The sequence below is a fragment of the Loxodonta africana genome, chromosome 11 (assembly GCF_030014295.1).
Source record: "Loxodonta africana isolate mLoxAfr1 chromosome 11, mLoxAfr1.hap2, whole genome shotgun sequence".
In the NCBI taxonomy this organism is placed as follows: domain Eukaryota; kingdom Metazoa; phylum Chordata; class Mammalia; order Proboscidea; family Elephantidae; genus Loxodonta; species Loxodonta africana.
Genome location: NC_087352.1, coordinates 21,139,508 through 21,151,666, shown reverse-complemented (window position 1 = coordinate 21,151,666; position 12,159 = coordinate 21,139,508). Strand labels below are relative to the sequence as shown.

The window sequence follows — 12,159 nt, the reverse complement described above, 5'->3', positions numbered from 1 at the left end:
TGGTAGTCAAGTCCCCCTTTCTGCCTCTGGGATGGCTCATTTTAAGCCATTTTAAGCCCAGCAGGATGGCAAAACTAACCAATCCCTTTATTAGGGTTCCATACACCTTATTATCATGGTCCCACTCCCAGAAGGGTGCTGTGCACCTTATTTGCATTAGTAGCAAGCTATCCAATCCCCTTGGTGGGCCACAAGCAGCTTATTTGCATACTGCCACCCAATCATTTGGTGGGAGTTACAAGACCGTGGGGAGAAATGCCACATAAAAGAGATCCACTGCACCACAGGTATGAAAAACTATTTTAAACAGGCCTCTTAAAGTACTAATTACACTGTGAAGAATATTCTGCTGCTGGAACTGCAAACTGGCTCAACTGTCGACAGCACTGGGTTTTTGTTGTTTATTACGTTGACGTTATACAAACCCTTCAAAATAACAATTTAAGTCTGAGGTATACATCTGGGTATACATCCACCCAAATTAACTGCACATCTGAACAAGACATGTAAAATTTTTATAGCAGCATTATTTGTAACAGCCCAAACGTCAAACAGCCCAAATGTATGTTGAGAGTAGGAAAAACTGCTATACAGTATATTCAAACGATGGAATGCTATACAACAAATATATCCTTTGAAAGGAAAGAATGCTTTTCAACATTTTTAAAGGATCATATAAAACTAAACACACAAAAATAATCATATGAGACACCTCATGTGACCTGCAAAGCCTAAAATATTTACAAAGTACCCACTTGCAGAATTAAGTTTGTTAATTCCTGTCACTAAGCAAAGTTCTAACAACATGAATGACTCTCACAAATGAAATGTAATTTTGAGCAAAGTAATCTTGACCCCTCTAAAAAAAATCCATGATACACGATTTCATTTATTTTCAGTTGAAAACAGGCAAAATTAAATAAATTATAATGATTAAACGGTAAAACTATAACAACCAAAAGGCTGGAAATGCTTCCTATAAAGACCAGGATGCTAACTACCTTTGGGTGTGAGATCTGGATACGACTGGGAACATTGGATCCTGGCAGTGTTCTTTTTCTTTGCCTAAGCAATGGTTGCTTACTTGTATACTGTCCCTTAATAAATGAGTTGTATTTCTTTTTTTGGTTTAAGTTTGTGTGTGTGTGTGTGTTTTAGGTGAAAGTTTATAGCGCAAATTTCTCATTCAAAAATTGTTTTGTGACATTGGTTGCAATCCCCACAATGTGTCAGCATTCTCCCCCTTTCCCTTTATATCCTGAGTTTCCTGTGTTCATTTGTCCAGGTTTCCTGTCCCTCCTGCCTTCTCGTCTTTGCTTTTGGGCAGGTATTACCCATTAGGTCTCCTATACTTGACTGAACTAAGAAGCACATTTCTCATATGTGTTATTGTCTTATCTTTGGCTGAAAGGTGGACTTCGGGAATGGTTTCAGCTCTGAGTTAGCAGTGTGTCTGGGGGCCATAGTTTTGGGGGTTCCTCCAGTCTCCGTCAGACCAGTAACTCTGGTCATTTTCTGTGAATCTAAATTTTGTTCTACATTTTTTTCTCCCACTCTGTCCAGAAACCTCTATTGTGAGCCCTGTCAGAGTGGTCAGTGGTGGTAGCTGGGCACAATCTATTTCTTCTGGGCTCCGGCTGGTGGTGGTTGTGTTTCATGTGGTCCATTAGTCCTGTGGACTGATATTTTCCTTGCATCTTTGGTTTTCTTCATTCTCTTTTGCTCTGAACATGAAGGGACAAATAGATATATTTTACATGGCTGCTTGCAAGTTTTTAAGACCTCAGATGGCACTCATTGAAATAGGATGTAGAACATTTTCTTTATGAACTATGTTACGCCAATTGACCTAAATGTCACCCTGGACCATGGTTCCCAGGCCTCAGCCCCAGTAACTCAGTCCCTCGAGGTGTCTGGATGTGTCTAGGAAGCTTCTATGGCTTTGCCTTGGTTAAGTTGTGCTGACTTTCACTGCATTGTGCATTCTTTTCTTTCACCAAAGTTGATACTTGACTGCTATCTAGTTAGTGATTTCCCCTCCCCACTCTTCCTCTCTCTCATAACCATCAAAGACTGTTTTTTTCTGTGTGTAAATGTTTTCTTGAGTTTTTATAATAACGGCCTCATACAATATTTGTCCTTTGTGACTGACTTATTTCACTCAGCATAATGCCCTCCAGATTCATCCATGTTGTCAGATGTTTTGTGGGCTTATCATTGTTCTTCATCATTGCATAGTATTCCACTGCGTGTATGTACCATAGTTGGTTTATCCATTCATCTGCTGATGGGCACTTAGGTTGTTTCCATCTTTTTGCTATTGTGAATAATGCTGCAGTGAACATGGGTGGGCATACGTCTATTTGTGTGATGGTTCTTATTTCTCTAAGATATATTCCTAGGAGTGGGATTGCTGGATCATATGGTATTTCTATGTCTAGCTTTTTAAAGAAGGCACCATATCATTTTCCATAGTGGTTGTACTATTTTACATTCCCAGCAGCAGTACATAAGAGTTCCTATCTTCCCACAACCTCTCCAACATTTGTTTTTTTTTTTTTTATTCATGCCAGTAATGTAGGGTGAGATGGTGTCTCACTGTAGTTTTGATTTGCATTTCTCTAATGGCTAATGATTAAGAGCATTTCCTCATGTGTGTGTTAGCTGCCTGAATGTCTTCTTTGGTCAAGTGTCTGTTCATATCCTTTGACCATTTTTAAATTGGGTTATCTTTTTTTTTTTAAGGTGTTAAGGTATTCTATTGATTTTAGAGATTAGATCATTATCAGGTATGTCATAGCCAAATTTTTTTCCCCCGTCTGCAGGTTCTCTTTTTACTCTTTTGGTGAAGTCTTTTGATGACCTAAATGCTTAATATTTAGGAGATCCCAGTTATCTAATTTATCTTCTGGTGTTTGTGCATTTTTACGGTTTGTATGCTATTTATGCCATATATTAAGGCCCTCAGAACTGTCCCTATATTTTCCTCCAGTTCCTATAGTTTTAGGTTTTACATTTAGGTCTTTGATCCTTTTTTAATTAGTTTTTGTGTATGGTGTGAGGCATGGTTCCTGTTTCATTTTTTTTTACAATTGGACATCCAGTTTTGCCAGTACCATTTGTTAAAGAGACTGTCTTTTCCCCACTTATTGGACTTAGGCCTTTGTCAAAAATCAGCTGACTACAGGTAGATGGATTTATGTCTGGGTTCTCAATTCTGTTCCATTGGCCTATGTGTCTGTCATTACACCAGTACCAGGCTGTTCTGACTACCATGGCTGTAAAGTAGGTTCTGAAATCCCGTAGCGTGAAGCCTTCTACTTTGTTCTTCTTCTATTATGCTTTACTAAGCTGGGCCTCTTTCCTTTCCACATATAAAGTCAGTGGTTAGTTTTTCCATCCCATTAATAATGCTGTAGGTATCTAGATTGGGACAGCATTATAGCTGTAGATCGCTTTTGGTAGGATTGACATTTTTAAAATGTTAAGTCTTCCTATCCATGACCATGGTATGTTTTTCCATTTATGTAGGTCTCTGTTGGTTTCTTGCAGTAGTGTTTTGTAGTTTTCTTTGTATGGGTCTTTTACGTTCCTGGTTAGATTTATTCCTAAGTGTTTTACTTTTTTAGGGGCTATTATAAATGGCATTGTTTTCCTGATTTCCTTTTCAAAGTTCCCTTTTTTGATGTATAGGAATCCAACTGATTTTTATATGTTTATGTTGTATCCCACTACTCTGCTGAATCGATTAGTTCCAATAATTTTCTTGTGGAATCTTTAGGATTCTCTATATATAGCATCATATCATCAGCAAATAGGGACAGTTTTACTTCTTCCTTACCAATCTGGATGCCCTTTATTTCTTTTTCTTGCCTTATTGCTCTAGCTAGGACTTTCAGCACAATGTTAAATAGGAGTGATGATAAAGGGCATGCTTGTATTATTCCTGTTCTCGGGGGAATGCTTTCAGTCTCTCTCTATTGAGAGTGATACTGACTGCCATTGCCATCGAGTAGATTTCAACTCAAAGCAACCCTATAGGACAGAGAACTCCCCATAGGGTTTCCAAGGAGTGGTTGGTGGATTTGAACTGCCAACCTTTTGGTCCGCAGCCAAACACTTAGCCACTGTGCCACAGATACCTTTTATTTTGTTGAGTAATCTTGCTTTTATTTCTATTTTATTGAAACTTTTTATCAGGAATGGGCGTTGGGCTTTATCAAATGCCCTTTCTGAACTGAGATGATCAAGTGATTCTCTTCTCTTGTTGTATGTATGTGGTGCGTTACATTGATTTTTCTAATGTTGAACCATTCTTGTATACCTGGGATGAATTCCACTTGCTTACAGTGTTTATTATATTTTTGATATCATGCTGAATTCTACTGGCTAGAATTTCATTGAGACTATTTGAATCTATATTCATGAGAGATATTGGTCTGTAATTTGTTTTTTTATCGTGTCTTTGCCTGGCTTTAGTATCAGGGTTATGCTGGCTTCATAGAATGCATTCAGGAGTATTCCTTCATTTTCTATGCCCTGAAATAGGTTGAGTAGTACTGGTGTGAACTCTTCTCTGAATGGGTGGTAGAATTCTCCAGTGAAGCCATCCAGGTCAGGGTTGTTCAGAGTTTTTGTTTTTTATTATTACCTTTTCAGTCTCTTCTCTTGTTATGGGTCTTTTCAGATTTTCTACCTCAATTGTATTAGTTTTAGAGCCCTGGAGGCACAGCAGTTAAAAGCTCAACTGCTAAGCAAAAGGTCAGCAGTTCAAATTCACCAGCCACCCCTTGGAAATCCCATGGGGCAGTTCTGCTCTGTCCTACAGGGTTGTTGTAAGTCGGAATCGACTTCACCGCAATGGCAGCCAACATCATTCTCAAAGGAGAGAGGTTGAAAGTATTCCCCCTAAGAACAGGAATAATACAAGGATACTCCTTGGAAACCCTATGGAGCAGTTCTACTCTCTCCTATAGGGTCACTAGGAGTCAGAATCAACTCAATGGCAATGGGTGTAGCTGGAGGTGAGGGAGGTGCACAGGCCAGCATGCTCAGCTGCCAGGCAGCGCGGCAGAGCCTGTGGGGAGGGCTGGGGCGTAGACATGGAGGCAGGTCAACTGGCTGCTGCGGCTTGGAGCAGTCAGGAGTAAGGGGGTGTGAACTGCAGTCACCCAGCTGCCGCACACCAGGGAGGGAGTGGCTGGGCTGGGATGCACAGCTACTGGGGAGTGGGACGAAGCCAGTGGGGAGGGAATGGCACAGCTCCTGGGCAGTGGGGTGGAGCCAGTAGGGAGGGAGGGGGTGTAGGAATGGAGCTGAGTCTACTAGCTGCAGTACAAAGGCTCAGAGCCCACGGCGAGGGAAGTGGCACAGGTCCAGGTCACTCCACTGTGAAGCAGCTGGGCTAGTTGGCAGGGAGAGAGGTGTGAAGAGGTAGGTCACTAGGCTGCAGTGCAATGGGCTGTGGCTGGCAGGAAGAAAGACGTGGGTGGGGGCAGAGGGGGATGACCGAGTCTAGACTGGGGGAAAAATAGAGGAGTTTTGTACTGTGGTCCCTGTCAGTCAGGGCTGCTGGGGTAGGGTGGTTCTTGCCATTACTCACCAGAACAGTGGGAGCTGTAGGACCATGCTCTTCCAGTTACCATGTGAGACTGTCTGGGCACTTTCTTGAGCTATAGCCAACAAACAGGACCTTACTTTGCTCTGGGTATGTCCATGGTGTTCCTTATCTTCTATGCGGAGTTCTGTGAAGGTGCTTTTCTGTGTCCTTTGTGCTGGGTTTTTCAGCTTATCTCAAGGTGGTTGTGTTGTGCCGTGCCAGTCAGCAGGGAACCTCCACTGTGTATCTAACAGTTTCTTCTTCTCAGTAGCTTCCAATTTAATGCTTTTTCTGTGTCCTTTGTACCGGGTTTTTCAGTTTATCTCAAGGTGGTTGTGTTGTGCCGTGCCAGTCAGCAGGGATCCTCCACTCTGTATCTAACAGTTTCTTCTTCTCAGTAGCTTCCAATTTAATGCTTTTTCCATTCATTTAAAGTTCAGGGTTCCAGGGTTGATGTCTGAATCTGTTCTATTTGGTTTCTCAGGTCTTTGTTGCAGAGGGATGGCTTAGTGTGTCTGACTAGTCTGCAATCTTGGCTCTGAGTTGTATTTTTTTAAAGATACATTTAGAAAAATTAACAAAGAAATGGGAGAACAACAATATGAAAATAAAAGCATTAATTATTCACATCTCCATGGAGATGATCAAAATTGAAAGGGAAGTGACACAAATAAACAATACAAGGAATTAGAGATATGACCCAGATTAGACATTTTTCAGTCTTGATATTAATACAAACCTCATTATTTCATTAAATTTGAAATTCTAGATGAGTTTATAACTTCATGACACTACCTCCTGGAAAACTGTTCAGTATACACAATTTAGCAAATGAATTCTATAAGTAAGCAACAAAACAAAGATTTGTACCCTGAACTATAACCTTACTTTCCTACTCTGTATTGAAGGACTGAACCAATGCATAATGATAAGAATAAGATGTAAACAATACAAAGTGGGGAAAAAAAGTAAGGTTATCTTCAGACAATATAATCATCCATATGGAAAAAGATTTAAAGAATTGTCTACTTAAAAGGCTCCTCCACAAACTCCCAAGCGGATTTTCATATATATACACATATGGACATACTTGGCAAGAATTGTACCATACTCCTCAACTCATTTCCATGCCAATCCTGTTACTCGCTACTAATGGGTACTGGAAACAAAATGATTGGATAAGTATATGAATAATAACTGACATAAGGCTAGTTTCCAAAATGTGAAGATAACTCATATCCCTACTTTTCCACTTCATCCTTCTGACACCAGATACCCACCTGGCATTTTCTATCTTTAGAACTCTAACCACCCACTGCTGGGTCTCCACAAGTTAAGGCTCCGTCTTTACAGCCCCTGCCAAATAGGCAAACACCAGCTTCTCTGGGGCTTTCACTGCCCCTGATGGGTTCAATAATTTGTTTGAATGACTCACAGACCTCATGGACACTATTAGCTATACTTACCGTTATCCGTTCATTATAACCAGAAAGAATGCAAACGAAAAAACCTATCAAGCAAGGTTTGAAGAGAGGCCCCTGCACTGGGCCTTCATTGTCCCCAGGGTTCTGCAGCTCCCTCTCCTGTGCATGGTTGTTCTCACCAATACAGAAGGGCCCAAAGAGAGCACTCCAAGGTCTCAGGTCTCCTAGTTTTCTAGACTTCAATGAATATGCATGACTTGAGCTTTAATGCATAGTTATGATCCATCCAGTAAATACATAAGCATGACTATATCAGCCACCCCTCCCTTCCTGAAGCTAGTCCACCAAGTGTGGGGTCTGTATACCTATACTTGCCTGGTTATTTTGGAAAACAAAGGCACTTTGATTGCTCAGGTTAGTTTAAGAAACCTGATTCAAAGGGCCAAACCAAGTTCTTTGCCCCACACTAAGACACACAAGAACTTATTGAAAAACTGGGATATGGGTCACTGCAGTGCAGTGACTTACTTAATATGGCCCCTCTAACTACAGTCTTTGTAATGCCCACCAAATGACTAGGTAGAACTATGAAAATGAAGTGCTTGTGGCCTCCCAAAGGGATTGGATAGCTTGCTGATAACGTAAATAAGATACATACGACACTTGTGGGCGTGTGTCATGCAAATAAGGTATATGGAACCCTACAAGGGGACTGGTCAATTTTGCCATCCTGCTAGACTTAAAATGAGCTATGCCAGAGGCAGGAAGGGGGAACCTCACAACCACCAAGAAAAAGAAACAGGATGGGAACATGTCCTTTGGACAAAGGATCCCTGCACTGAGAACCTCTTTGATCCCAAACACAGAGAGAAAAAGCTGTAACACCAGAGGTGATGGAAGACAGCAAAAAGCAGTGGCAGCAAAACCAGGACATCAGCAGGATATGGCGTGATGGGCTTCCCAGTCTATGGAGAGAGAAAGCTGAATGCTTTCGGCAGGAGGCTTCCTGGAAGAGTAGAAGCCTCCGGGCCCTTGGTAGAGCTAAGTTTGCCAAACCATGGAGCTAGAATTGAGGGCCTTCGTGCCAAGGTTTACTGGTGGAGTGGGATGCCTCTGGGCACCTATCAGGAGAGCCAAAGAAGCTTTGTAACATTTGCCCAAGCAGGTTCAGAGTTCAGGCCAAGGAGCCAAGGATCAGTGAGATACTTGCCTGTGGCATGACTCAGAAGAGGCTGTCCTGATCGAAGAACTGTACCCTGAGCATTCCTGAACCTGAATTGTAACCTGTTACTTCCCTAATAAACCCCATAATTGTGAATATTGTGAGTTCTACATGGCCAATGAAATGAATTATCGAGCCCAAAAGAGAAGCAGAGTGCTGAGGGAGGCAACGTTGATGTCAAAATCAGAAAAAAGGTTGAAGGGTAGAGATGTCTGACCTCCGCCTCACGGGAATCAGCCTTGGGCGTTGATCTTAATTTTCCTTGCCCACTGTGAAGTAAGAGGAAGTGGGATGCTGCCCCCACACTATTTTTACATTTGGTGTCAGAACTGGGATTGCTGCAATTGCTCCATGCTCAAAGAAGCGTGGGACTCAGTAAAGACAAAGAACAAAAGGGCTTGCGAAGTAAAGTTTTGAATCTTAGACGGTTACTTGGTTGTTGTTATCTGTAATGGCTGATAGAAAAGTAAGAGATGTTACACTGCGGCTAAGGGGATAAAAGCCACATCTGGAATGGCTAGGGGCAAGAGCCAGGCCAAATAAGCAAATGACTGCAATGCAATGATTTACTTAATGTTGCCCTTCTAGCCACAGCCTTTATGACTCACAGACAATGATTGAGTAGACTATGCAAATAAGGTATGTGGAACCTATAATGGCTGGGGTTGTGTCAACTTGGCTAGGTCATGATTTCCAGTATTGTATGGTTGTCCTACATTTTGTGATCTGATGTAATTATCTTAATTATCCTCCATTTTATGTCTTGTAAATACTAATGTCTACATGTTAATGAGCAGAGTTAGTGTGGGATGCATTTTGAGTCACAGCCTTGCAGGAGGGCATGACTCAAGTCCCACCCTTATTCAAGTTATACCCTTTGCTGGGGCATGGCCTGCATAAAAGGTATATGTGGGTGCTCTGGAGGGGGTTCTCTCTCTCTCTTTGCACCTGTATCCTGCATCATTTTCTCTGACCTCTGGTTCTTGGGACTTGAGCTAGTGGCTGCCATCTAACCTGCCAATTCTGGGATTCACCAGTTTCTGTAGTTCTGTGGGGCAGCAGTCTATGATCTGACCTGATTCACCAGCTTCCATAGCCTTGTGAGCCAGTAGTCTGTCACCTGGCCTGCCAATTTGGGCTCACAGGCCCTGGAGGCCACACTTGTCAGGAGAAGCCTATACCTCTCCCATGGATTTGGGATTTGCCAGCCTCCACAACCACATAAGGCATTTCCTTGATATGGTTCATGAGTTCTGTGAGACATTACAGAAAACAACAGAACCCAGGGATGGAAGGCAGAGTGCTGAGGTGGGAAGAAGTAGTTGATATTAGAAATGATGTAGTGGTAGCAGACTGAAAAAGTTGACATTTGGGATGTTTTTAATCTTGACCTCATAGAGAACAGCTTTGTGCCAATACTTATAAAATAAATTATTTATTTAACCATTGGTAGGAGGCCAGGGTCTACTGGTAACACCCAGCTGGAGGCCCAAGGCCATAGGCATATGAATGGAAAAATAGTCAAGGTGCAAAGAAGATGAACCTGGAATGTTATTTAAAAGGGTCGTGTGTTTATTGACTGTACCATGAATATACAGGATGTTTCTCCTACCTAGTGTTGTAAAGCAGACCCAAATATATGATAGAAATGAATACTGGATACATTTTGATTACAGAGTGCGTAACTCCACCTTCAGCCAATACTGGATTGGATATGCTAAAAGAGGAGCTAGGATTTGCCCGAAGAAACACAGGCTATTACAATGCGGTAGCTCTGTGTATCCAGTTTGTAGTCTTAGGTGGAAAACCTAAGCTCCACCCGTAACCTTCATACTAAGCAAATTTGCATTTGAAAGGCATTCAGACTCACCTAGAACTGTGGAAAGAACAGGAGATTCACATTTGAAGGAAGGACCTGCAAAAAAAAAAAAAGACTTTTGCTTTTTAAATTTCAAGCACCAGTTTGTCTTTGGGTGCACCGAGGCAGGAAATGTCAGTGCCCATCAGAAACCCCTTCCAGGACTGAAAGTTAAAAAGAGCTGTGAGTAGACAGCCTTGTATGCTTGCTTTGGTAACCACCTAGGTTCACTTGATGATTGGAAATGGGAGAAGTTCAGCAATGAAGAGACAGGCTGAGTTTAGACATGTTACATTGGCACCCACTGAACTAGCCCATAGGGGGCTAGGTATAAGAGAAAGAGAAGCAGCTCGCTGATCTGAAGTGCTGGGAGGTGTGTGGACTCCTAAGCCAATGGCAGGTACCCACTGACCTAGATGGATGGCTAGGGAGGAGCTGACCAGAACCCAACCAAATGAAGAGAAAGATGTTTGACATCATAAACTGATATAAATTGGTACAATTTGATGGCTTACACTGGACTAGACTTTGCTTATGAATGCAGATGCTCAAAGTTCCAAGTGGAACAGAAGATTCTTCAAGCCCAAGAAACATGCTTGTCTCCTCAGAGTATTGGTTTGATAAAAAAAAAAAAATTTTTTTTTTTTTTTTTATAGGGACAGACAATTTAAACATCAGCTATCTACAATGGGGAGAGACAAAGGCATGAAGTCATGGCTATCTTACACGCTTTCTTGAGTGTGCTTACCCTCAAAATGAGGAGGACAAGGGAGGATCCCCACTGAATACATTGCTATTTTCCTGCTGGGTCTAGGGAAGAGAGGGTGGGGAAGATGCTGATAGGATTATAGGATTCAGTTGTGAGTGCTAATTACAAGGTTATTGTGATTATAAAAACAGTAAAGCCTTAGGTGTGAAAGAGTAGACTAAAGCAGACTGCAATGCAGTGAATTACTTAATACGGCCCTTAAAAACACAGTCTTTGTGACTCACACACAATGACTGGGTGGAACTATGCAAATAAGGTATAGGTACCCTAACGAAGGGAATGGTCAGGTTTGACATCACACTATGGTTAAAATGAGTCATCCCACAGGTGTAAGGAGAGGATATCACCACCACTAAGAAAGAAGAGCCAGGAGTGGAGAATGTCTTTTGGACCCGAGATCCCTACACAGAGAAGCTCCTGAACCGAGACAGACAGGGTTAACTGTGCCAGGCAGCTAAACAAGAGGTGCTAAAAGATTAGAAATAAGCACCTTCAGGCCAGGGCTTACTGGCAGAGTGGGGTCCCTCTGGGCACTTATCAACAGAGCTAAAAGAGCTTTGTAACACTTGCCTGAGCAGGGCAGAGGCCAAGGACCAGAGAGAGGCGTGCCTGCGAGCACACTTAAGAGACTGTGCTGATCGGAGAACTGTATCCTGAGTGTTCCTGAACCTGAATTACAACCTGTTAGTTCCCTAATAAACCCCATAACTGTGAGGATTGTCTGTGAGTTCTGTGTGGCCACTGCAATGAATTATCAAACCCAGCAGAGAAGAAGAGAGTGCCATGCAAGGGACCGTTGGTGTCAGAACTGGTAAAAAGGTTGGATGGTGGAGGCATGTCTGATCTTTGCCTCACAGGAATCAGCCCTGGGTTGTTGATCATGATTCTCGTTCCCCTTGTGAAGTTAGAGGAGGTCACACAGCCCCACCACACCATTCTTACAACTGGTGTCAAAAGCAGTGATCATTGCAATGGCTCCAAACTCATGCAATCAGGCAACTTGGGAAGAGAAAGAACGAAGGGGCTTGGGAAGTGAAAGTTTTGATTCTTAGTTAGTTATTTTAGTTTTTGCTATCTGTAATGGCTGAAAGGAAAGTAAAAGATATCTGCAGCAGGGGAGAGAAAAGCCACATCTGGAATGATTTGGGGCCAAAGCCAGGCCGAATAAGCAAGATGATTGATAGGGGGCCAGGGCCTTCCGGTTCCACCCAGCCAGAGACCCAGTGTCATATGCGTATGAATGGCAAGATAGTCAAGAGGTACAGAAGATGAAACTGGAATGGTCTA

At 42.3% G+C, this 12,159-nt stretch overlaps 1 protein-coding gene across 3 annotated transcripts in view; it reads right to left on the bottom strand.

The window, feature by feature from the left end:
- LOC100677340 (zinc finger protein 613-like) overlaps nt 1-12,159 on the bottom strand; it is a 63,082-nt gene that overhangs the window by 46,077 nt on the left and 4,846 nt on the right. For all 3 annotated transcript variants that reach the window (XR_002784706.2, XM_023543444.2, XM_064294156.1), the window contains exon 2: nt 10,116-10,160. The gene's annotated coding sequence lies outside the window, so the exon portion shown is untranslated. The remainder of the gene's footprint in view (nt 1-10,115; nt 10,161-12,159) is intronic.